Raw genomic sequence first — 26,147 nt, forward strand, 5'->3', positions numbered from 1 at the left:
CTTGAGCTCGGCATGTTTGAAGGTGTGGCATGGCAATATAGGTGTGGAAAACTTTTGTGGATGTGAAGAACAGCCCTAAGAACCTATTAAAAGTGAAATGCTAAGTCTTCCGTAAAGTTCCAGAGAAGCAGTGTTGTGAATGAATCTTTCAGAACTGGAGTTTCTTCACCAAACCAGATGAACAGTCCGATGTTTTTAAGAGAAGTAGATACAGTTGTGTGCATGGACACCTTCCTCCTTTTATCTCTCTTAAATTGCCAAGCCAACTAATCATGAATTTCCCCAGCAGAAAATCCCTTAGCAAGAGGTAACAGGTAAAACCTATGGGCAGCTTTGGGTGGGGAGGTGTTGCTTGGTTGGAAGATATTGGATAATGAGCATTGGCAGGAAGCAAGCACAGCTTTGCTGTTTTACGGGAGGTCTCTGCTGGCTGTTCCTCTCCTTCTTAGGCTACTCGGTGCTTTCTTCTTAGGCTACTCGGTGCTTTCTTCTTAGGCTACTCGGTGCTTTCTTCTTAGGCACATTTCCTCATACTCTTAATAGACTGGCAGGCAGATGAATTTTAACAGTTCCTTCATTCAGCCATGATGAAGCTTCCAGCAATCTGTCAGCACAGGGGAGACAGGCAGGACTTCTGCAAACACTACTATTTGTCTGAAAAAATATGCAAGGTCACATTCTGGAAAGGAATAAAAGCACTGAGAGCAATTCCGTTTCAAGCAGTGTTAACTCCTTGCTCTGTGTCCTTTTGGGGAGCTGCTTAGGGAGTCAAGCCAACAAGATGGTACTTGGCTCTAGTAGTATATGCAAGGTTTATCATGAGTGGAGTGGAATCTCTCACCTGTGCAGTCACAAGATCTTTTGGCATAGGAAACTTGTTCTAAATGAACTTTGCAGAGTGTGAAACTTTAGATATTACGCCAAGGAAGGAGTTTTGCCTATTGTCACTGACTTCTGCAAGTAGTTTTCCAAAGTTCCCTGTCATCTAACCACTTTCCACAGGTGTCTGCAGGACATGGCTACCTGACCCTCAGCACAGCTGAGAAGCGTAGAAGCTTTGTAGACACAGATCATAGAGCTTTTGCAGCAAAAAATGCTGGTTTTTCTGTGATCTAGAAGGGATAACTCAATTTTGTCAGACATCCTGAGCAGTTGTTTCAAAGTTCTGCTGAAGTTTAGAAAATGAGGTAGTTCTCCCTCAGTGCAGTATTCTGTAGCTGCTGGAACAATACTTAGAAATGCAATTGGTCTGTCAATGGCAGAGTTTTGGAAAGGTTTGAACTCACCTGTTCACCTGGTAGTATTTATGAACTCCTTTAGCACCTGCCTGCACAGCGTCAACAGCCCGTCAACCCCTTGGTCAGCGCCTGCTTGCCCCATAAATCCAGTCTGAATGCTAGCTAAATCAGAGTGGGAGGAGACACTGCTGATATTATTTCCCAACAAAGACAACAAAAGCCAAAGCAACCTCACAGGTCAACCCTCACTGATTTTAGCAATGGGGACATCACCTCATTTAGGCTACACAGTTTTCTTTCCTGGAGGTTCATCTCCTACCTCTAAGGATTCCTACACATCATTAACAGTAATGCATGATTAATTACCAGCATTTTCTAATTAACTCCATGCTTAATATTTATTTTACTCGTGCCCTATTTCTTCATGATGAAGCAAGGTTTGATTCTACTTTGTGTAATTCACCTCATCCTCAGAGCATTGTAATTTTCAAATGTAAGGACCCTCTCAAATTGGCTGGAAGGCTCTGTTGCTGGAACTGTGAATGCACATTCATATAGGGCTGCTGTGACATTGCCATCAGATAACACTGACTGGAATGTTATAAATTCACATTTTTACCTGAACCAGCTCACACTCTATCTAAAGATCCCCAAAAACCATTTGAACTTGGCTTTATGAGCCCAAGCTGGGTAACTGGAAATGTAAGGCTTATAATTTCTCTGCTTGTCACATTCACTTTGTGTCAAATCGGAGCAAACTTGCAGTGGGATTTGGTAATTAGATGTCTTTTCTCTCCAGGGAAGAGTCATAAAAATGATGGAAATCATCTTGGTTTCCTGGAAGATTGATCTGAATAAAGGGTTTGTTTGCATCTTTGCTTTATTCTCCATTGTTGTGGGAAAGAGTCGCTTTTCCATTGTCTAGCAGGATGCAACAGATGCATAATCATGAAAAACTCTCAGAAATTCAACACTTTTTTGTTTAGGGAATAATTAGAAACTCCAAATTTTGCACAGGTTTAATCAGGTTTGCAATATTTATACAGAACCTGGATTGGCGTGGAGAAAATCTGTAACTGGACTTGGGTAGAAGTTTAAAGTCTAACTTTCCCCTTCAGAAGAAATATAGTCCAGTCAGAGAAAGATGCTTCTGAAGCAAGATTTAAGGGGTTTGAACAAAAAAAAAAATGTCGTTTTTAACTAGTATAAAATAATTCCATACGTATTTTCAAAGTTTTGATCAGCCCTGAGACTTCTTCAATAGGACCCATTAGTCTGCTGTGAAGAAGTAAAACAACAATTTAAAAGGAAAAAAAAAAAAGAAAATAAAAAGCTGTATCTGCTAAATAAAATATTATTCATCCCTTTCTGGTTTTGACCTAAAGCCAAATTAAACTCAAAGATTTCAAGCTGACTTTTTCTCCAGATTTTCTTATTCGACTTCATTCACTCAAGGGAGGGAGGAAAGAAGGCTGAGCTCATGAGAGCGGCAACCCTAATGAAGCAAGGCCACTCTGCCTGCTACATGAGAGCATGTGCTGTATTTAGTCTTGGCTTTGGGGGCAAGCATAACGCAAGGGATCATGAAAGCTTTAGCCCCCACTTTACCAGAACAACCAGTGGTCCATATTTTTAAGGCTCTGGAAGTGTCAGTGTTGTCGATACAGTTACAATCCACAACAGTATTTCCTTGTGCAGAGCTCGAGTCCTTGTTCCTTTGTAATTACTTTGTTGATGGGATCGTGGGGTCATAGAATCATAGAATGGTTTGGGGTGGAAGGGACCTTAAAGCTCATCCAGTTCCAACCCCTTGCCATGGGCAGGGACACCTCACACTAGAGCAGGTTGCTCCAAACCCCATCCAACCTGGCCTTGAACACTGCCAGGGATGGGGCAGCCACAGACTCCGGGCCACCTGTGCCAGGGCCTCAGCACCCTCACTGGGAAGAGCTTCTGAAGATCTTATCTAAATCTACTCTCTGTCAGTTTAAAGCCCTTTTTTGCCCTTACTTGTGTTAACTGGGGCAAGCCTTAAATAATTTTCTTCACCAGGTCTTAACAGGTTCCCTTTAAATGCAACCAGTCTCCCTTCCTATGAATCCTGAGCATTCCCTTCTCCAGTACCTGCTCCAAGCATGAATGTCCCATATATGCCCCTTGCTTCGTTCTCTCCCACAGGAAGGCTTTGCATTTTGCAGCATGAGGGAAACGGCCTTTCAGGTGCTCCATAATCCTGGGACACAGCATGGATTTGGACAGGAGAAAGGCCACAGCACTGCACCAAGGGATGTGCCACCAACAAGGAGCTTCTGCTCCAAGTGCTGGAGGGACCCCACCTTGCAGGCTTCTTCCATTACAGCCTTCAAATGCCCAGCAAATCAGTGCTTACCTGAAATATGTGCAAGGGATAGAGATAGTAATTCAACTAACCTGGCAGCTTGGCAGAGATGCTGTGACAGATTATCCTCTCATTTTCTCCAGTGTAAACCTAAGGTAATTCCGTGTATTTTCAGGAGAGCATAATTGGACTTAGAGCAGCATACTAAGCAGCAGGATGTGGCCTTCTATATGTGCTTTTTTAAAGCATGGGCACCATATGGATTGAATAAAAAGTGTATGTTGAATTATCAGATGGTTATAAAGTGCTATGGGAGGAAGAAGCATAAGGAACAAAAGATCTAATGGCTCTTTTGAAAGTGCAGATATAAAAACTCTTGTTATCATTCACTGCTGAGAGATAACTTATACCTCTCATTCAGCCTCCAGTATTCCACAAAGAAAATGTGGCTTCTTTGGATGACTCATATCAAGCCAATGTTTTCCTAGACCTTTGTGTTTACCACTAAAGAAGAAACGAAGAGCACATTTCGGTGAGGCGACCTCTCTGTTTTCAAGTGTGAAGGAATTATTTTGCAAATATTTGTGCAATGAAGAGAGGAAGCCTAGAGTAGCTTGTGGTAATTGGTACAAACCAGGACTTAAATTTGACTTAGATCATAAATAACAGCGATTCCAGGCTTTTGGAATCTGCAATAATAGAAACTGTTCCATAGTGTAAGAAAATAACAATGTGACCTTTCTTTCAGTGTTCGCTATAAAAATAATATTTGGATGACAGCTTTTCGCGATAGCTCCATTTGGGTCGCATTCCTTCATGCAAGGGCTTCTGAACTAAATATTCTGGATTAAAATCTGAGTATGTCCCATAACTCCATAACCACCATCAACTGCAGGATCATAGCTGATTTATGATCACAAAACCAGAGAGAAAATTACTAAGCTGCTGTATTGTCATGGTGGACAGTTGTCTTGGTAGTGTCTTATATCATTCATGCTCAGTTTGCTGAATGGAATATATATTCCACTGTTACACTGTGGAAGGTTAGTTCAGGAGGTCATTGTAACTCAAAGGCTCAGAGAGTGTGGCAGTTCCATAAGGTTTCTTGAACTCTGCATAAAGTATTTATCCTGGTAGAATATTAGACTATTAGCCACTTAAGTCAAATGCTGCTGGATTTGGGGATTTGGGGATTTGGGAGGTAGCTGAGGTTGTCCCTGTTGTCTCATTTGAGTGCTTTTTGAAGGTATCTATCTTCCTTGAAGATCTTCCTTGGTATCTTTTATGAAGATACCAATAAAAGCTATCATTGCACTTGCCTAGGTGAGTTCTTTGCTAATGTCAGCACATTGAAATCTTATTTATTATTTATTAGCACAGTGGAAATGCCTAGGAGATCCACTGATAGAGCAAAATGGCGTTCTGTGACGAACTGTATAAACACAGATTTTAAATGGCACCTGTCTCAAAGGGGCAATGTTGATCTGCCTTCGGTAAGAATCAAAGAAAGGATGAGTTTTAGAGAAGGAATTTGAAGGAGATCCTCTTCTACCTACCTGCATGTCTAGAAAAGTTGATTTGAGCACAGGCAAGGTACCTGCTGTGTACGCAAAAGAAGGTGATGGTGGCAACAAAGAGGAAAGGGTGAGAAAGTCCTCAGTGGTGGTGCCTGAGATTACAGTTTACAAGCCTGGGATGATGGGGTAAAGTTAGGGAACCATCACCAAAGACAGGACTTGAGTTTGTGCTTATTAGATTAACTGGAAAGGAGGTGTAGCAGAGCAAGACTGGGATAAGGAACTGTGAAGATGCAATGCCAACTAGGAGGAAACGGACCAGGGATGTTTCAAGTCTGGTTCTCTGCTACTAAACAAGTTTGTCTGTCTTGACCTGTGATCTCATCAGTAAAGGTGGGATATCCATAAGGGCTCCTTACCTGGTCTAAGTTAGGATTTCTGCTATTGCTGTGTGTGCATCTGAGGCCGGAGTCAAGCCCTGAGTCAACTTCCTGCAGGGATTTTGGAAAAGCAGCCTGGAAAAACAATATAATTCCACAGCCATGTGGAGCTGGCATGGTGAAACCCCTTTCCTGTAAGTTTTTGCTTGTTTGTAGGCAATTTGTGAATACCTCAAGAAGTCAAGGAACAAAAAAATTTAACAAGCCCCAGCTCCCATTTCTCTCCCTAGGGTCTTATTATTATTTTAATTCCCCAAAGTCCTCAAGAGCAAGTCCCAGTAAATTGTCTCTCTGGGGGTTCAAAATGAAGGAATATTTTAATGGCAAATATTTATTCCTCCACTCAGCCCTTTTACTGCTGGTGTTTTTACGGTGGAGACCTGCCCCAGGCCACAGATGACTGTCATTAAGACAGCAACAGACCTAGTAATGTCCCTTTAACGTGAGTTTTCACGGGTGAATTTACCATTTGTATGTGATGCTGATCCAGAAAATCAGCCAGATGCTCCAACAGAACTATTCCAGAACCATCTGCCTGTTTCATTTGCTGCATGCCTGTTTCTGGTAATGTACACACATAGTGTAAGAGACAGCTTTTGCCCTGAAGAATTTATAATCTAAATAAGCAAGCCAGCCAAACCTTGAGAAGAAGGAAATGTTACTGTATATTTTATGTATTATTATATATTTTGGGAAAGAGAGAAGGAAGATCTCATTCAAAGCCATTACAATCAATCCACTGGTGTTGCTGGATACGGACACATTTAACGTTGCAGAGGAATCCTCTGAAAGAGTCCGGAGTTGGACTAGACCCAATATCAGTCTCAGAGACACTATCCTTGTGTGCTAGGATAGTGCCTGAACCTATCAACTTGAGTCTGCTCATCTTGACATGACTGCTCTTGCCTCTTGGTCTAAGAGTCTTCCCTGTAGACCCAGCACCCACAGCTCTGAGCCTTCACAGCCTGCACAGTTCCCCAGAGGAGGCCTCTGAAGCAGTTACAACAATGTTTGATGCCTTCTTTTCCCTTCATGCGCACACATTGATGATAAACAGCCCACTGGTGCACCCAGCAGCTTGTCAGATCTCCAAGGGGCCTTTGAGACATCCATTCATAGGTGGAAATGTAGTGGCTGTGCCTGAGATTCTGGTTGCCACCTTATACACGGGGAAGGAGTGGGGTCTTGAGGGCAGCCCCACACCACATTGAAAAGGCCAACCATGTTGAGTTTGTGTTATCACTTCAAAACCAGTCCTTACTGCTCTGTCCCCTCTGACAAGGCTCTGTTTTGTCAAGCCTGAGCTGGAATTTGGAAGGGGAGTGGCTGCTTGAAGCAGTTGATCCATCTGAAAAGCCAAGCGCCTTTCATAGAGTATTTTAATAGTAAAAATCAGCCTTGGCATAGCTGTAGAAATATTAGAGTTGAATGATTCTCCAATTTCATAGGAAGAGGTGAGGATTTATGATGTCCACATCATGTCGTGAATCAGTAGAAGTGCAGAAATCATGGAAAAGGAGGGATATTTATTACCCTAAGCTTCCTATGTAACCAGTGAGGAAGGCACAGGTCAAAGTACTTACACCTGACACATACATGGGGCAACAACTCACTGCAGAAGAACCTCAGTGCCCATGAGCCCAGAATGGAATGGAATAGAATAGAACCAGAGCAGAACAGAAGACTAGAATATTTCAGTTGGAAGAGACCTATAACAATCATCTAATCCAACTATCTGACCACTTCAGGGCTGCCCAGAAGTTAAAGCATGTTATTAAGGACATTGTCCAAACGATTCTTAAACACTGATGGACTTAGGGCATCAACCACCTTTCTAGGAAGCCTGTTCCAGGGTTTTAAGTTTCTTCCTGCCTTGCAAAAGATGCACATGGGGAAGAATAATGAAAGTTGGATGGTCCTCTCAGGCCCTCATAAAAAGCTCTGTAGTCAACCTTGGTTGAAAACTTCCCTGTGATTGACTGATACAAAAATACTTGCAATGACTAAGGCGTGAAAACGAAGAAAGGCAGTGTTTCTTTGGAGCCAGTTTGTTCTGTAACCTGTAAGAGGGAGAGACACTCTAAAGGCTTTCCATATTTCTGTGAAGATGGGTTAGATGTACTCTCACAGTCTTTTCTTTTTCTAGTCCTTTCTATAATTTGCAGTGGCTGCAAGATGGGCCACAGCCTGACTCCAAGTGAGTGATGAATGACTAAAGGATTTAGTGCTTTGGTTCTGGTTAGAAAAGCATCCAGCTTTATCCACTGCAGAACTAGATTTCTCCGAATGACTGTAAACTGCAATCCCAGTTAAAGCAGGCTTTGCTGGGGTGACTCCAGTCTTGTCTGGTTTCAACTAGAATGGAAAAAAAAAGCCATTCTTCTTTTTCCTACTGGAACTGGTAAAAGACATGGGAAGACATAGGGATTAGCAGAAGTATTGGGAGGTTCACAGCCTAAGTGCAAAACAGAGTGGGAGGAGACGGGGTGGGAGCAAGTTCTGGCTATCTATCCTTAATCCAAAGCTGCCTGCTTCTTCCCAGGCTATACTTCACTGTCATACACTTGCAAATTCACTCCAGGAATGAAAACAGACTAACTTTAAGCTTGTTCCCAAAGCTGCAAATTTGTCCCTGCTGGGTGTTAATTTAACTGCTTCCAGGGCACCAGGATGTCTACTCGAGCTCGCTTTGCTCGCCTGCTTCTCTTTTTTTCTCGCACATCTGGTGTTGTGAAAACTTCCAAGGCACCACACTGAAGAGTGATGAACTGGCCACTTTTAACCCTTTCTGCAGCATGCCAAGTAAGAACCTGTCTCTCTCCAGTGCTTTCTCCCTGTAACAGAGTCCATGGGCCTTCTTATGCATGACATCCACAAACACTGAGCATTTCACAGGCTGAGAAGTGAGCTTCCCTTCAGCTCCATCATCCTCTGTTTGTCCTGTGGACAAACCTGCCTAAACAGTAATAACTGGGCCTTAAAAATTTCCATCAGGAAGAAACAGGTTTGTGTCAGGGAGAGTTTTTTCCAAAATATTTCTTTTTTCCTCTTGCTTTTATCTGGTGTTGCCACTTCCCAGCAGGGAGGATGTTCAGTGCAGCAGCTTTGCTCATATTATGGCAAGCAATGGCTTTTTCCTGTTGGTTTTTGATTGTTGCCATTTGTTCTGTAATGGCTGCATTAACTGTTCATGTGCTGCATCAACTGAACCAAAGCAAATACAGAACAACCTGGGTGTCTCATTTCCTTGTACTTTACTTGACTTTCTCCGTTTTGCTTTCTGTTGAAAAGGTTGTTTGCATGACCAGCTCACTTGTTTCACTACACTAACGTATTCCTACTAGTCATACAGACTGGCTTGGTTTTTGTCTTTGGCTAGTGTTTGCTAAAGAAGAAATCCAGCAATGATACTTGAAACCCAAGTTACTCTTCCATTTTAGCCTGTTGTGCAATAGCAGCCTTAAGGCACAAGAAGGGTGCAAAGTCCTTCCTTTGCTGTCTTTCTCTCAACCCTATCATCACTTTTAATCCGCAGCCCTCCTTTGCTACTTCCATCCCAGGGACTGTTCCTTCTGAGCCCTGGTTCCTCTTCAGCACCCACCTCTGTGGAGCTGAAACACCATGGAGAAACATCTGACAGCCATATGGGCTGCTGAACACAGCGAGAAAGCAGCAGTATCCATCACACTGATGCAGGAGACCCAAATGTGCCACAGTCCTTGATTTTGGCATCTTCTCTTCCTCATGTAGGGTTTTCACTGCTGAGTTTTATTTTTAAAAGCAGTAAATAACTCTCGATCCACAAATTACAGGCCTCTTCGGTAAACATGAAATCTACTTCATGGGCTAAGTACAGCTGTGTTGTCAAAATCTTATTTCATATGCAAAGTGCTATCAAATGCAGCTTTTTTCAGAAGCAGCATTTCTCTGTGGGCTGAGCTCTGGGGCCTCAGGAAGCATTGGAGCAGCTCTTCCCAAGGTTTTTCCACAGCCATATATATACTGCATTAAAAAAAAATAAAATCCTCACATTTTTAATCCTCCTGAACTGCTTTCTGGACTCACCACTTGAAAATACCAATGAAATTTGGGTTGTGGAGATACAGTTACTCATCTCCCTGTTAAGCCTGAGCTGTTTTTAAGAGTAAGATTTACATGTCCATAGCCAAATTATTTATGCAGATCTAGAGAATAACAGTCCAAAACCCATATAGCTTTAACATATCCATCCCTGCTTTTCTTCTGACAAGTTTTCCAACCAGTGCACCTAGTAACCACCTTTGAAATTGGTCATAAGTAAATTTAGGCTAGAAATCAGCAGCACATTCCCAGCAATAGGAGAAATTGCTTGGCTTTCCTGAGGATAGTGCTGGTGGCCAAAAACCTATCTGCTTTTAAGATAAAACTTAAAATAAATGCTGGATGATATATGATAGCAAGACATTCAGTTTAAAGATGAGTCTCTGTTCCTCTGCTGTCATAGCAAAATACAAAACAGTCATCTGGCTGTCGCCTTGTGTGGCCCATTCTTTGACAGAACCAAGTGGGAAGGCCACTGCCAAGCAAAGTGGAGTAGATGGCATGGCTGAGAACATTGGATAGATGTACAGACATTTAATTGTAGCGTTCATTTAAATAGATGGTCTACTGTTGTTACGAGCCCTGAGGATGTTTTCCCTCTTCCTTCTGAAGAATCCAAAGCAAATCAAAAGCTGGTCAGTTGGTACAGTAATTGTAATTTGTAAATGTAATTGTAAATGTAAATTTGCACATGAATCATTAATTAGAGTCAAACTGTGGAAGAAATTAAAAAGGCTAAAGGACATTTGTGTGAAGACCACTGTGCTTGATACAGGGAACACAGAAGTGTTTGGACTGTTTGCTGAAACGGGCACAATGTTAATGAATCATTGTAATCACCTTCATTGTAGTCTTTCAAACAGAGGAGGCTACTATGCAAAACCAAGCCTAACAAAACCGTGCAAAACCCAGAGGCAGTAGAGAAGCTGCTGATTAGATAACTGTCTTGATATTTGTGTCTGAGCCCATGGATCTGGACAACATAATATGTTACTCTCAGGGAAAGAAGCATGGCTGCTGCCCCATGTCCTCTTGAATGGCATTTTTAAGGTGCCTCTTGGTCTCTTGCGACTCCAGGATAACGATTTGGGATTGTCTTTACTGTGCTTTTCCCAAATTTTTCTTACACCTCTGGTCTTTCTGTGTATAGAATTAGGCTATAAATATTAGTGAACAAAAAAGATGTAAAAGGTCCAGATTTTGTGTTATTTTAGCCACGCAAATGCTACAAGCAAAACCTAAACCAAATTGAGTTCATGCATAAATATCAGCAGGAACACTGAGATAGTAGTGATAGCAGAAGTAATGAAATTATGTAATACATGCTAATTGTTTTCTACACACTAATTTATCCATAAAGCTTCTGTGCAGTGAGCAACTATTAACTGTTCTGTAAAGGTTAAAAATTGAGACGATGAGATCAACACTTTCTTCTAACACAGCTAGTGAAGTTAAAGCATTAGAAATACATGTGGTGCATCTAAATAAGAGTCTTGGTGCAAAGTGACTGAGTCAAGGAGAGATTAAATAGATCAGTACTTGTGAAAACAGGCCATCTATTTAGATGCATATGTATGGCTTTAATTTTAGTCTCCAAAATAGGGTTGGATTCAGAATTAGCATAAACTTTGCAGTTTTTATAGATTTTTCAGATTAGTTTTTTTTGACCAAGCTCTTCCCTGTCAAAAATTCAGATTCCTACAAAAGCAAAGAGTCCTACAAAAGTCAGTGAGTATTTTCAGAAAACTTGCTTTTAAAGTTTTAGATGTTTCAGCAACCAAAGCAGTCAGAATTTCATTTCATTAATGTTTAAATCCATATAGCTTAAACCAGTTTAAAAATTCTCCATGCTGAGGGAGGCTGTGTGTGTTGATGCTCATGTGCGATCAAAATGAGCTCATGTGGGATCAAAATGAGCTCATGTACACTAGAGGAGCATCTTAACACTTCACAAAATGGCAAATAGATGCAAGGTAAGAGCTACACTTTCAAATGCAGATCACAGGAGAAATTGATTTCACACCAAGGCTTCTGAATTTGCATCTCAACGACTTAATATATATCCATGTACACAAAAGGCAAATATATTTCCATTCATGACGATGCAAAAGGCAACTCTGACCTTATTGAAATGGTAATCAAAATATTGATCATAATGGTTATGTTGCATAAACAATAGTAAACATTTGAGTATTTTGTTTCGAAACATGCTCTCAAAGACTGGGAAAAACAGGGTTTTGTTCATTGCTCAGATTCCGGTCTCCCTTCTTGTCCATCAGTTCAGAGTTATTGAGGTCCTACAGGAAACACAGGGCAAGTCCTTTAGTGCATGAAAAAGAAATGAAGTCTGCACTCACCTGACATACCCTCACCAAGCTCGCTCAAAACAGCAAAGTGAATGGTAGGAGTCACAGTGGTGGAACTGAGGAGAATACACACATCTATGCATATGGGATGATGCCACTGTACCACAAGGTGTTTTCTTCCTAAACACTACCTGCAATCTGTGAATCCACCTCGGGCAGCATATGGAAGGGAAGAAACAGCTTCCTTGTAATTAATCTGGGACTTTTCAGACAATAAGTAGGTTTGAGAAAGGAGATACAGATCGATTTCATGAGTGACATGGGGAAGATGAACAGGGAAGAATTAATCACTGTTTCTCCTAGCAGAAAAGCTGTAGGCACCAACTGAAGTCATAAGGCAGCAAAACAAGTAAGAGAAAGGCAACTTATACCTAACACGAGAGAGCATCTCCTGTAGGCATCTTTGCTGCACAACATTGTAGGTGCCAATTTCTAAGCATGGATTCAAAACTGGAGTTGTGCAAATTCAGAAGAAATATTTGTGAAAGGCAGCTCAACAGTGTGGTATAGATGCAAAGTTGCACTCAGAATGCCTGAATGGCAGAAACTAGAAGATATATTGGATGCAGTCCTAGTATATCGTGGCTCTGTTCGTATAGTCCATCTCTGAACATCTCTTGATCACTCTGAATGTGACCACTGTAAGACACAGTTCTGGTTGGAGAATAACGCTGCTTGATTATAGCAGTGAAGGTTATTAATACAAGGAATGCCAGAAATGCTACCTGGATGAAGAGAATTCATATTAGCCTGTGTCTTCCCCAGTGAAGTTTAGGATCACCTAGTCCACCAGCCCCTCATTGTGACAGTATATTGTCAGTTGACAGGTCTCCAGTTGACCTGGCACATTCTGGACCAGCAGCCCCAGGGCTTGTGAAAGTGGATCTACTCTTTGTTTTTCAGCTGTGAGGGAGCAGGCAGTGATGTGACCATGAGACAGGCCTCTTGAAAAGGGGCTAACTCCCCCCCAGCAGTTTCTCCTGGCGTATGTGCTCCTCCTGTTGCTCCCTTCAAGGAAGGTTTAATGATCACTTTCATGGGGTTGCAGAAATGTCCCAAGGAGCGCAAGCAATGGAAAGGAAATGCTGGTTTTCAGCCATTTATAATTGATCCAAACTGGAATGGCATTTCATGAAGAAGCCAAAAGCAATAGTATCAAGGTACTAACCTTGCTCACTTCCTAAAGTCTCTTGCAAAAAAATGAAGGTAATTAGATATCTAAACTCATTATTACAGGACTCCTTTCAAGCAGGGTGTGTAAAGCCCCCATAATACTTCTGCCTGCTTTTTACATCATGTTCAAAAGGCTTCAGCCAATTACTAGGGTGATCTGTGGAAATAGTGACAATGAAACTTGTTTACTCCTCCTTACTCTTACACGTTCCTAAGCAAAAATTTTGTCTCTGATTCTCCTTCAGGCTGAGATCCCCTTTACATCATTGTGACCCCAGAAAGGAGCCTTTAATGGAAGAAAAATTTAATTACATATTCAGGCCACTTTGGTGTAACAGGGACTTAGTGTTAATAAGAATCAGGCTTTAGGTGTTCCAAATGCTCTTTAAAAAAAGAGACAACAATGTGCAAAGTAAACTCTGAGCTATTAATTCAAGAGCAGTATGAGCAGCAGCAGCAGTAAAGAAACCCGATATATCCATCAATCAACACTGTGGAACCCTGTTTGTTTGCACTAGTTAGAGAGTGATGAATAGGTCCTCTGTGTAAAACATTCAGCTACAGTGTGAGAGGGTAATAAATTATGTTTGTTAATTTTATATGCCGTACATATAAAATCACTAAAAATTGTCAATACACTGTAATGGTGACAGAAAGGTCTGGTGCTATAGGAACATTAACACGGTGCTTTTTCATCTCTATGAGTGAACGTCTCTTCTGGCATTTCCTGCATTTCAGGGAATATGATATAAGAGGCCTGGAGGGAGAATTTCACCTACTGATCACTCAGGTTCCCAGCTGCCTCACTGGACTACACTTGTCTAAGAATGATGCTTCTCACACTTGCAATCCTCATTACCTCAGCAGTCAATGAAAGACAGGGACCTCCAGGGAATGAGTGACTCTGTCCCCCAGGTGTTGCCCAAGAGAGGTGATGTGATGTGTGGTGGTGGCACAGGCAGGGACCATGATGCCATGGCTCACCCCATGGCTCCAGAGAGCTGAAGGTAGACAGAATCATAGAATCATAGAGTGGTTTGGGCTGGAAACGACCTTAAGGTCATCCAGTTCCAACCCCTCTGCCATGGGCAGGGACACCTCACACTAGACCATGTCCAACCTGGCCTTGAACACTGCCAGGGATGGAGCATTCACAGCTTCCTTAGGCAACCTGTCCAGTGCCTCACCACCCTTACAGTAAGGACCTTCTTCCTTATATCTAACCTGAACCTCCCCTGTTTAAGTTTGAGCCCAAATAAGGTGGATGCCCCATCAGGGTGGTGCACAGGCAGACCATGAGATCAGCTGTGGGGCTGGGCTATGAGTACAGTCCTGGCCTTTAAGCAACCAGGAGCGAGCGCTGAGAGTCTGGTCTCAAACCATCCCATTCTGGCACAGATAGAGACCTGGGCACGGACTATGTAACCACCTCAGCTTGGTATTTCCCAGGCTGCTTTCAAACTCAATGGGTGCAGTCTTTTAAAGCCAAGGTTAGAGTCTTGCGATTTGTTTCATATTCACCCATGTGAGCTTTTCCCACTTCTGGCTAAGAGGTTTGACCAGGACAGAACTTTGCACACCCCCCCACTGCCTTCTGTCCTACGGCTCCACTGTTGTATGACTATGTTCGTGTTTTCACACCCACTTCAGTGTCAGCCAAGGCTAAGCGAGTGCGTGCAGCCTCAGTCGTGCTCACACAAACTGGAGTTGCTTTTCGGAAAGCTTTGCTCTCTAGATAAGCTGGTTGACATTGTCTAATGTGTACTGCGGAAGGGTACAAAGCCTGCAATGACATTAAACAGCACAGACACAAGTATGTTTGAGCATTTTTTAAAGCACCCTCTCAGAGGGGAAGGCAAGCCTGACAAATTGCTTCGCTTTCTGGAAGCTTGCTTTATGGCAGTATGTATTTCTCAAGTCATGGCCGTGAGGAAATGAGTCTGATGCATGAGAATGTTGCCATGTTATTAAACGGTGGTGTAAAAGCTGCTCTTACTTCCATGGGAATGAGTTTCTTTGCCAAAAATGAGATGCCTCAGCTCCCCCGTGGGACTGCATCCTAGTTTGGAAGGAATGGAGGAGGCTGCTGTGAGCGGCCAGAGCAGATAGGAGTGATTGTGGTAGCCTGTTTGTAAGGATGGAGGAGCAGCTCGGCGCTTGCCGTACAATGTCCTTGCCCTCGCACCCCAGCAAGTATGCCCCAAAATGCTGCTTGCTCCTGCCAGTGCTTGGGTGTTACACCTGGGTGCAAATCCAAAGTAACTGCGCTGAAGCCCGCTCACACTTGGCAGGGTGCTGTGACAGCGCAGCAAACTGGCCAGTCCCTACAGGGGAAAATCAGGAAAGCTTCACTGATGGCAGCACTGAGCTTCATTGCCCAGGCTGTACCATCTAAATGAATGTAAAAATAAGACCAGCTTTGTTTGACTTGTTAAACACAAATCATTTCAACCCTCCTGTCAGCAAAAAAGTGATTTTTTTCTCCCTAGCTATTTTTGTTTTATCGGAAACAGGGAGAACTCATTAACACGGGTGTTTTGAACTGTAGTTTAATAGAAGGCACACTAATACAGTTCATTAAATTATGCATGTTTGATGTTTGAGGTAATGTTTGCACAAATCCTTGGGGAGAGGATACTGTAGAGCTAAAACGATGTTTTTCACAGCCAAACAGCATAATCTCATTACCAAAGTTTTGTGATCAAGATGAAAGGTACACTTAGTAATTGCAAGAAATAAACAGTTTTTCCTCTGTAACTGCCCTTATTACTCACGGATAAGAGATCCAGTGCAGACTGTTACATTTCCTTCTTTTCTCTTTCTCTCTCCTTTCCTTTACCACCCACTTTGCTTATGATTCACCAGCAGTTTCTACGGACTGGATGGATGTAAGCAATGAGGGCAATTTCTGTTTGCCTATTTCATGGCAAAAGAACATCCTCAAGAGATGTATTTGCTCACATTCAGTCTGGAGATGCAGGTATTGCTTGGTATGGTGGGGGGGCAAGGTTTTAAGATCTGAGATTCTTTTCCATGACTTTGCTCCAGCCTGTAGCTTTCCAGCAGGCTGCTCAGCAAGCTGCTTTTCAACTTCTTCCAGCTGGTGAACCCACGTTATTCCAAGGAAATCCGCAGACCCAGCACAGCAAATCGAAACCTTGCTTCTCTTAGTTACCTTTTGACCTCCAGAAGTAATCTGTGGACTCCCAGGCATCTGATCTTAGGCTGAAAACTGTGGATTTAAGAGATCTGAAGGAGGAGTACATCTGCCAGAAAAGTATAGCTCTTCTAAACATTCCTCTGACCACATTGTCTTTGAACAGAGGGGAGAAACTCCTTACCTCGCTTGCTGGGTATGGGAAGAATCCCTTTTTTGCCCTTAGTTCAGTAGTGCTGTGACAGCAGCTGGGGTGGCCTTTGGGCTATATTGCAAATAACCGAAATGAAACCACAGTGCAGGTGGAGCACTGGACCTTGGTGAGCATTCATTTTACATGTTCTGGTGGGTGTTTCATTGTGTACCTGCTGTCATTTGGGGTTCAGAAAGCAAGATAAATTGCACGATGAATTTTAGTCTGCTACTTTACAGCATGTCATATCTGTAACTGAGGCCTTTAACTCAGGAGCTGACACTGTTCCCATGTCCGAAGTGATTATAAGACCCTTTAGGATTGAGTGATGTGTTAATCTCTTTTCATTCAAACATGGTCACGAACAGGGCTGTTTCTGCTCCTATAGATGGCAGAAGGCCAACTGGAGCTGCACCAGGTCCCATTTGCAGCCCAGTGACCATGTGTTTGGGGGAAAACTGAAAAGCTTAGGTTCATGGAAGATCCAAGAAATAAAGGTGCTGGAGCAGGATGAGATCTAAAATGATTTTTTAAAGGTCTGTCTCTTTTGCCATATGATCCCTCATTTTTCATGCAAATTTATAATTTTTATGGAATTAAAACCCAATTTTTGCCATGGAGGTGAGTTTGATTCATTTGTGCAGTTGACAGCGAGTAAAGCTGTGTGAAATATTCACCCACAAAAAAACCTCTTCTGTGGGAAATTCTACTTTTCACTGGAGAAAAGGTACATTTCACTTATCATAAGCAGAGAGAGAGGATGAGAATTTGTCCTTGTTTGTCTCATTACTGTCTGTAACCTGAGCACTGTACCTAGATGATCCAAACCTGTTGGTGTCATGACATAAAGCCATGACTCAGGTATGTGCCTGGCTGCATCCTCACTGATGATGCCACAGTGGCTGTGCGCAAGGTCATCAAATTAGCTGTAGAAATCATAATCACTCCTTGTCTTAAAGCTCTTGATGCCCCCAGAGTGATATAAATGTGGGTAAATAAAGCCCAGCCACATGCGGTTCACATACACAGTGGCCTGACCCCCAGTTCTATGGGGGCTAGCACAGCAATGCCAGCTGCAGGAGTGGGTATTTGCTGCCATCCCTTCTCCTTCTTGCTGGTCACATCACTGGCTGATGCACTGGGGTGGGTACATCTATGCTAACAGACAAGCATTATTATCAGCTTGGTTTGTCTTGTTCAGCAGCAGTAAAGCTGCCAGCAGAAGGACTCTCATCGGTATACAGTACATCTCTACTGGGGGCTATACCAGAGTGTCTGCTGTGATGGACACATCCTCGTGTGGGCAAGCCTGGGTCTCCTGCTATCCTGAAGGAGCTTTGGAGCACTACCTGCTTGTACCACCCCCTGAGTAAAGTCTCTTTCCCACAGCAGAGGGATTTGTCCAAGTCAGACAAAGTGTGGCTAGTCTTCTGAAGCCTTCAGCATACATGGTTGCAGCCAGATCTCCAGAAGTGCTTAGCAGCTTCTGAGGCCGTGCAATGGGGGTGAGAAATACCTGCCTAGGACCCAGTCCAGGACTACAGGACTCCTTATTGGAATGATAGATGCAGCTGGGTCATGGCACTTCCAGCATCTCACTATGATCATAGACATGCCCAGATCCAGCCCTCACAAGTCTCACAAGCTTCTATGTCATACGTTCCCATTTCAAGAGCGTTCTGGCCTCTTTCTTGTCTCAAGAGAGCCCATGCCTGGCAAAGCTGCTTGGGTGGATTTGTGATCCCTCCAGAGCTGTATGCCCTGTGGGCCAGAGAGTCTGGGGCAGAAGCCAAGCCATGGGGAAACTGCTGCTGGGGACACAACATGCTATGTGCTTGCTATGTGCTTGCCTGCTCCTGCAACCTGGGCAGAAGCCACACCATGACCTAGGTCGGTGCTTTGAGCCATCTCCACAACCGAGGTTGGTGCTATGAGGCACATCTGTGGCCAGGGTTGGTGCTATGAACCATCTCCCTCCATGTGACTCATGCGCATGACCAATACAGCAGATAAGTCCTGTATGACTCAGCTCTGTGGAGCTGTCTGATGATGGAAGGAACAAGACATGAGAGCTGTTGCATGTTGAAAGGTTGCAAAACTGAGAACTCAGTCAGTAAACTTTCTTGATGAAGATGCTTAGGAAAGCTGGAGGTCAGGTTTTGTAGAGTTCTTCACTTGACAGCTGTCTCTCAGATGCACATAACTTGATTTTAGCAGGCAGCATGAACCTGCCATATCCACCTCTTCCAAAGACATTGATGCCAAAAGTCAAAACCGGGGGATTTTGAAAAGCTGATCCCAAGTTGCTGGTGGCTGTCATCCCAGGTTTGATGTTGAGTAGCTATAGTTTGAAAGGGTGGATGAATGATTGGTTCATGTAACTGAGAACTGCTACAGAGGCGTTAGCCTACAGAATACTTGCTGTAAGTAAGACTACTGCCTAAGCACTCAGTTCAGACTTCACTGAAGTCCCTTCAGAGAGTGGTTTGGACTATTGCCTGATGCCTTCAGCTAGAAAAGTTCAGTGATCCCAGCTGATGGCAAACTTGAGGTTGAAACATAATTCCATTCCAGCCCTTGGCAGCAGGTCTCTATCAAAACCTGGTACCATCACCCCAGCAGAACCAACTGTATCCTGTCTAGTTAGATCTGTCAGAAGCATAGGAGGAGGAAAGCAGGTAAAATAAAGGAGCAGGAGAACAAAATGAATACCTGTCTCATCTAAATTTCCATTTGACTTCCAAGTTCTAAGGTTTTTGGAGAAAAACATCTAAAATAAGCTTTCGACTATATGTAGCACTATTGCAATACTCATTTTGATGCCAACGCGTTACTGGTTATGGACAGAAAAGAAGGGAATGAAAAAGATACCTTCTTACTCAACTGATGGGTCCCTGGTGTGCATTGTGAATCATATCTGCTTATTTCACTAACAGAAAGAAATTTTTACTCTTTTTTTCCCTTCCTATTAGCAACACATAACACTGGCAGCTAAGGGAGGACTGACTGGATCATGCTCTGGCTCTCAGATCATGAACAGAAGAGTTAACTATGCTTTCATTGCTGTGATGGTGCACAGGCTAGAAGAACACAGCCTGACTTTCAGGCGTCAGGTAGCCTTCACAGACCTGACAGCTGGAAAACACAAATGAGGGATTCTTGCAGTGGAAAGAAAATGTGAGCCCAGTCCTCTGAGTGTCCACATTCACAGCAAATACTATGCAAAAGCTCTGTAAAACCCCGTGGATGGATCAACAAACTGCTTGACAAAAGAGAACTGTGGGACAAGTCCTACCCTTAGTAAACCCTAAGCCAGTATATGCCCTTTTTGAGAACAGAGATGTGGTCTTGAGTGGGCAGAAACAAAGCTGAAAGGGAGGTCAGTGGGTACAGCAGGAGGCCATATAGAAACCAGAAGGCTTTGCTGTCCAAAGACTGGGCATCCGTTCACCACACCAAGCATCACTAGCTGGGACATGGTGTGGAAGGATGCCCTCTTTGCCTGTCCCAAGAAAATCTCCATAGTGAGACATGGTCAATGCAAATGACTTTGTGAGTGATTTATAGAATAACCAGTTGGTTGATATGTCAGCTGAGAAGGTTCATGCCAAGAAAGTCCTGTTCAGTCTCCTACGTGTGTTGCATCTCTGCATTAACAGCCTAAGGGTTAAATACTTGTTTTTCAGTGTTGAAAAACAAGATTTAACCAAATGGGTTGTCTAAACTGGGGTTATGGCAATGTATTTCACACTGTTGAATCTGTCTCTGATGTTTGCTGCTAACCAAAACAGATTCCATTTAATGAAGGAAACAAGCTGGGCTAGTAGGTGCTAATTTTGCATGAACCTTATACCTGTTCTCATTTTCCTACCTCTATAGTTTCCACTTTCCATAAGTTTGTTGTCTGTGGATAGATACTGGTGCCAGCAGTCTTTTCTCCCTCCAGTTTCTACACAGCCATTCACGTGCATGCTGTGTACACTTATTTACACTCACTAGGAAGCGCTCCCAATGGAGGCTGATCTCAAGCATGCTGCCAGCACAGAGCAGAGGTGAAACCACCAGGCTGCAATAAAAAGTTTCGCCCTTGAGGCAAAAAGAGGGATGGAGACAAAAGCATTTATCATTTCCTGTCACTGTTATTGTCTCGTGGTTCCTCCTCTGCTAATGCCAGACCTCTGGCAGTGGAGCGAGGAGGGATGGGAGGACTCATGCTGTGTGCCCATTGAATTAACAGTTTGAGAGAAGAGGATTCCAGTAGCTCCTTGAAGAATCAGTTAGAAATGAACCTTGGGCAAATTTCCTACTCTTTAGGTAGGTCCCTTTGAAGGGTAGGATTTGCCTTGTGAACTATTTAATTTAGTTTAACAGCAATGCTTTAATTCATTCAATTCAACCTAAATCTGCAGGATTAACCAATGGACCCATTGGAGTCAATGGGAAGCCTTCAATGACTTCAGTGACTTTGGTGCTATAAAATAATTTTTCTAATTCTATTTATTTAATGTACATAGTTGTATTAACGATTTCTGGCATAGGAAAAATACATCTCTCACTTTCTGAATTGAAATCTAATGCTAACTGTACCTTTTAAAAGTCATGTTTCAATGAAGGACTTAATCCTATCATCAAACCAGTTGAAGTCTGTTCTCTCCTAATGTTAATCAAATGGGGAGGCAACTTTAATGTGTAGCAGAAATAAAGTAAAACTTCCTTTGTATCAGAACTAGAATTTAAAGTTTCCCTCTGCATTTTTCCTGCATTTCAGTGTTAAGCATTTAATTTAGACTAGAGACTTGCCCCCAAAACTACTAAAACAAAACCCTCAACAAAAAATCATTTTGAAATATCAATGTCTCCACAAAACACTGATGATTTGAAAACAATATGCCTGACCCCTTCAAAATGTGCATCCTCACTCCTACACCAGTAGCACTTTTATTTTTGTAGCAGCCCAAAATCTGGCAAGACACTCATCTCTCCCATTGACATCACTGAATCACGGATCAGTGCACATAGGCTGGAAGCTTGTGATATTCACGCTAATATTTATACACTTGCCTAATTTTACTCCTAAGAATAATCCAGCTAACCTCAGAATTTTTTGGTTCACAACATAACTAGAAGCAATTGCAGGTTTTTTCACACTTCTATTGTAAAAGCTGATAAAGGCGAGACTGTCACAGATCTGTTGTCCTCAGTGCACTCAACAATAAAGTAAATGGCCGTCTGTGCACTAAAAACTGTACATGCTCTTTGCATTAGTTGTAAACTATGGTATGGTGCTGTGATATTTCATGTGTGTAATAACCAGAACTATTCATGCATATATTGCTTTAGTGGAAAGTGTCACACAAGCATTTTTGTTTCCTATCCCAAAGGAGTTGCTATCACTTTTTACATATACAAAGCTACAAGACCAGTCAAAACAGTTGCAAAGATTGCTCTTTACCAGCTCTAAATTATTTGCTCTTCAGTCAGATTTAAAGGTTGGTATCTTTCAATTTTGAAACAGCTCTTTTACCACTTCAGCCTGACCTCTCAGTTGGTATTTAGTAACTGCATGAGAACAGGATCTCTGCTGGGAGTCTGCAATGGAAAATGAAATCACTTCATTAAAACCAGTATTGAGGTGGCATCAAGTTGAGGGGACAATAATATCTTAAATAGCACCAAGTTGATCCCTTGCTGCTATCTGCTTGTGGCCTGAGCAGATACTTTTGTAGGACACTTCACTGTTACTGCCATGCCCTCTCTGGCATCTCTGTGTGTCCCAAGCCACAGGAAAAAGCTTGAATGGCTTGGTTTTGCTTGCCTTCATTTTGCACTCCTGCGTTTAGTACCAGAGGTGGTCCCAGGCACTCTGCAGCTCTTGCAGCTCTTAATGTTTTGCATTTCTTTGGTATAAACTTTTGTTCTTTCATGCTTTAGCTGTGATGGGGGAGCAGGGTCTTCATGCCAGCCATGTAGGCAAAAGTAAAACTATGTTGGGCTCTGAAGGCTGAGCCCAAGACAAAGCATTCCCAGTAAGATCTGTTTCATACATATCATCTCTTAAGTATCCTTTAAATGCTGCATTAATTATGAGGCATTAGTACAGGGAGGAATAGCTTTTCACTTAATCATTCATGACCAAGAGGGCTCTTGTAAACTTGATTCACTCTCTCATCTCCTGACTTTTTATTCTTCTATCTCGCTCCTCATTTGAAGTAGCAATCTGCTACTTATCCTGAAAACAGCTCTTTCCAGGCCAAAGGAAATGGTATGAAGCTGCTTTTTCCTTCTCCCAGGCCTGCAGCCAGGACAACCATGTCCAGAAACTCACTACTGAGTGTCAGACACAGAGCCCCACCAGGGACAGATGCTGTTCAAGCCCACGACCTGATTCAGAGCTGAGGAGATGATGTCTTTCCCCGATCGCAAATGTCGTGTTACTTAAGAAAAAGAGCTGGTTTCCCCTTTTACTGTCAAAACAGGAGGGAAATCTGGTGAATTCTTTTCCGTAAAGTTTGGTTTATTACTTACCTTGCTGGCTGGGTGATGATTCCTATGAAGCTCACAACTTCTATTCATTTCAGTTGTTTTTTGGGGTGATGGGACCCCTTTGAGTCAGTGGGTCTCCTTCGTCACCCTCGAGCTAGAAAAGGGAGGAAGAAAAGAGAGAATTAGAATTCTGTACAAAGGTCAGAGAAAGCTTAAAGCCTGCAACTTGAAACCACTGGCACGGAGCTGCGGCACTTCATATTTCTGCTGGGAAGGGATCCTGCTTGTGGGATCAGAATAAAAGAAGTTCTTGTGACTGTTACGAGTGAATGCAGTGATATATGTGTGCAAACTTATGTGTGTGTGTGTGTGTGTACATATGCATGCATATTTGTCGTACATATGTACATGTATATAAAGATGGAAATCTTTAGGGGCGGTTTTCATTTGGAATCCTTGATTACTCCTGGGTGATTAGAAAGGATAATAATAACAATAAAAAAAATAAACCCCAAATGGGGATTAAATCCTCAAGAGAAGAAGTGCTCCATTTATTGGAGCCTTGCTTATCTCACACAGAGTAAGGGGATTATGCGATTGCTTTTGTGTTCTGAACGATTGTGGCTAGACAGTTTCTGACATAATAGACTTGCCTACTGAAATAGAAACGTTACTGTTAGATGGATTTGCAGCTGGCTGCAGAAATGCATTTGTCTGAACAGAAATGTCCGTTGTAACTTACTGAAACATTTGCTCCAAGTGTGGAAGTCAGGCCTTTTGGGGAAGACACACACTGCCTTTTGTTAGGCACACAAGACGCCATAGCCTCTGGAGACACTGGGGCTGGCGCAGTGCGGAGAAGGGACCTGAGTTCGTAAACCTTTTTGAATTGAAAGTGCAACCCAACTCTTGTGGGCTGGAGGCTGGTATATACAAATAGCCGGCTTTTGGGACACGTTGCTAAATAATGCAATGGCATCAAGCAGGGTGGTTGATTTGCAGGAGTGCAGTGGAGTTATAAGGTCGACTGGCATAGGTTGTCTCCGAGAGTAGGGTTTGGAAGTATTTCTGTGCTGGAGCTCCATCTCTCCAAACACACAGAATACAGGCTCCTTTGTGATAACCATCACTCGCTTCAAATACTACTTGGGAGACTTTGTGCTGCAGGACTCCCTGCAGAACCCCCTTGCTCTTCTAATTCAGACGGACCCATGTGCTGTCCTCCAGGGCTGCTGGCCTGCACTTTCTGGATGCTCATGCACTCTTTGGAAGTGTTCAGTCCTGGTTTGCTCTGGTGTCACGATGCAAAGGAGCTTTGAGTGTTAGACACAACTTTCATAGGAGCAAAAAGGAGCCTTCTCATCCTTTTCCAACCAAGGACATAAGTTCCTTGATAAAGGTGACACTGAGGCAGGCAGAGCAGGACTCAGTTCCTCTTCCTCCGTGTTTCCTGTCTTTCCTTGGGGCATTTCTTTCCCCACTTTGGTAGCTCAGCAAATCCCATGTGACAGCAGAGGTGCTCCCATACAGAGTGGCTGGGTGACAACAGAAGGGAAATACCCAGGTTGTGGCTTTTGAAGCTCTCGGTGTAGGGCAGGGGCTGTTGGCTTGAGAGGAGCAGCAAGAGGCCAGTGCAAAACACGTGGGAAATATCCTCCCCCTGTAAGTCTGAAACGCTGCACGGGCACAATGCCAAGCCAGATATCTGGGCTACTCTTTGCTATCCCTCCCTCCAATCTCAGTGTGTCCTTTCCAGTCGGCAGTCTTGTGTCTCAGGAAAGGACAGCCTGGAAGGGATGTGCCTCAGGATGCTGCTCCTTAGGCTATGACTGAGCCCATCTATCCCTTCCGTAGCTAGATCACACTCACGGGTTAAAACACCGTTTGAGACAAGCAGCCCAAAGTGTCAGAAAGGGACAGCAAAGGGTTAAGGTGCTCAGGCCATCGTGCCACATCTGAGCTACTCTCCTTTCCTGTTTTCATTCATCTCTGGCCACTTCCACCAACACACCCACTCCCACCCCTTCCCATAACCTGGTCACTTTGTTTGGGGAAGGCATTAACTTTCTGCAGCGTTGCTTTTAGCGTGGTGGTGGGGTTTGGGTTGGGTTTTTTTTCTTGAAGATTAGGTCATTTTAAAATCATTTCACTTCTAAAAATGACAATAAACTTTACACTTCCCTGCTGTAAAACAGGCCAGTGCTGTCACTACTCTGCTCCTTCCGGAGGATTTATGGCCCCGTGTCTGATGTGATGCAATCCTCTCAAATGAAAAATCATCGCGACTGAGCCCTTAACACAAAGAGATGATTTAAGAGGAACGGGAATAATTAAGGCTGCCCCTTACAAGCCCAGCACAAAGGCATTGCTCAGAGCAGCCTCTACTCTTAGTGAATAGGCAGAAGGGGATCTTAGTTGTCCAAGACTGAAATCCCCCATGGCCTCCAACCACATCTGCAGCTGAAGGTGAACCGATGTCTTTTCATTTCAGCCTGTGGTTGGGGGAAAAAGGGACTGCAGTTCAGGGGGTCCTTTCTTCATGAGCGCTACAGACCTTTCCAAGCCTGTGTTGGGGAGGGGAAAGAGCTGAGCATGTGCCAGTTGCAGCACAGCTCTGCCTCACCCTGCTTTCAGTTGTTCCCTCAATAAGGAACCAAGAGCATCCTGTGGCCCTATATATTTGCATAAGCAGCACACAGGAGTTCAGTTCGGCCACGTGTGTCATCCTTTGCTCAGCAGCTGCTGTCTCACTTGAGCCTTTGGCTTGAGTTTGGCATCCCTTGCATTTGGAGACTCCTGCTACCATATCTCCTACATGAGCTGCTCAGTTCATGGTGCCAGTGCAGGACAGGAGTCTTGGTGTTCTGTAGAAGCCCGAACTGAGAGCTGTTTAAAATCTGTGATCATTTCCCAGGGTCATGGGGACTAGCCTTCTGTGTTAAACCTTCCCAATGTCTCTCTTCCCAAAGGTCCCCTTCCCCTCAGGGATCCAGGCACCAGGTCACCACCTCCTGCTGTGCTGCTGCAGGATCAAAAAGGGTCCTGTGGTGCACTAATCTTCTCCTCTGACTTATTTCCTAAGGCACCAAACTGCCTTCTGGGGGGGAAAACTGCAACAAATGTCTGTCCTCCTGCCCGTTTACTGTGTGCTTGAAATCAGAG

At 43.3% G+C, this 26,147-nt stretch overlaps 1 protein-coding gene across 1 annotated transcript in view; it reads left to right on the forward strand.

Moving 5' to 3' along the window:
* MAML2 (mastermind like transcriptional coactivator 2) overlaps window positions 1-26,147 on the forward strand; it is a gene marked incomplete at its 5' end in the record, with an annotated part of 208,411 nt that overhangs the window by 146,904 nt on the left and 35,360 nt on the right. The gene's annotated exons all lie outside the window — the stretch shown is intronic.

Source organism: Psittacula echo (genome assembly GCF_963264785.1).
Source record: "Psittacula echo genome assembly, chromosome: 3".
Lineage (NCBI taxonomy): Eukaryota > Metazoa > Chordata > Aves > Psittaciformes > Psittacidae > Psittacula > Psittacula echo.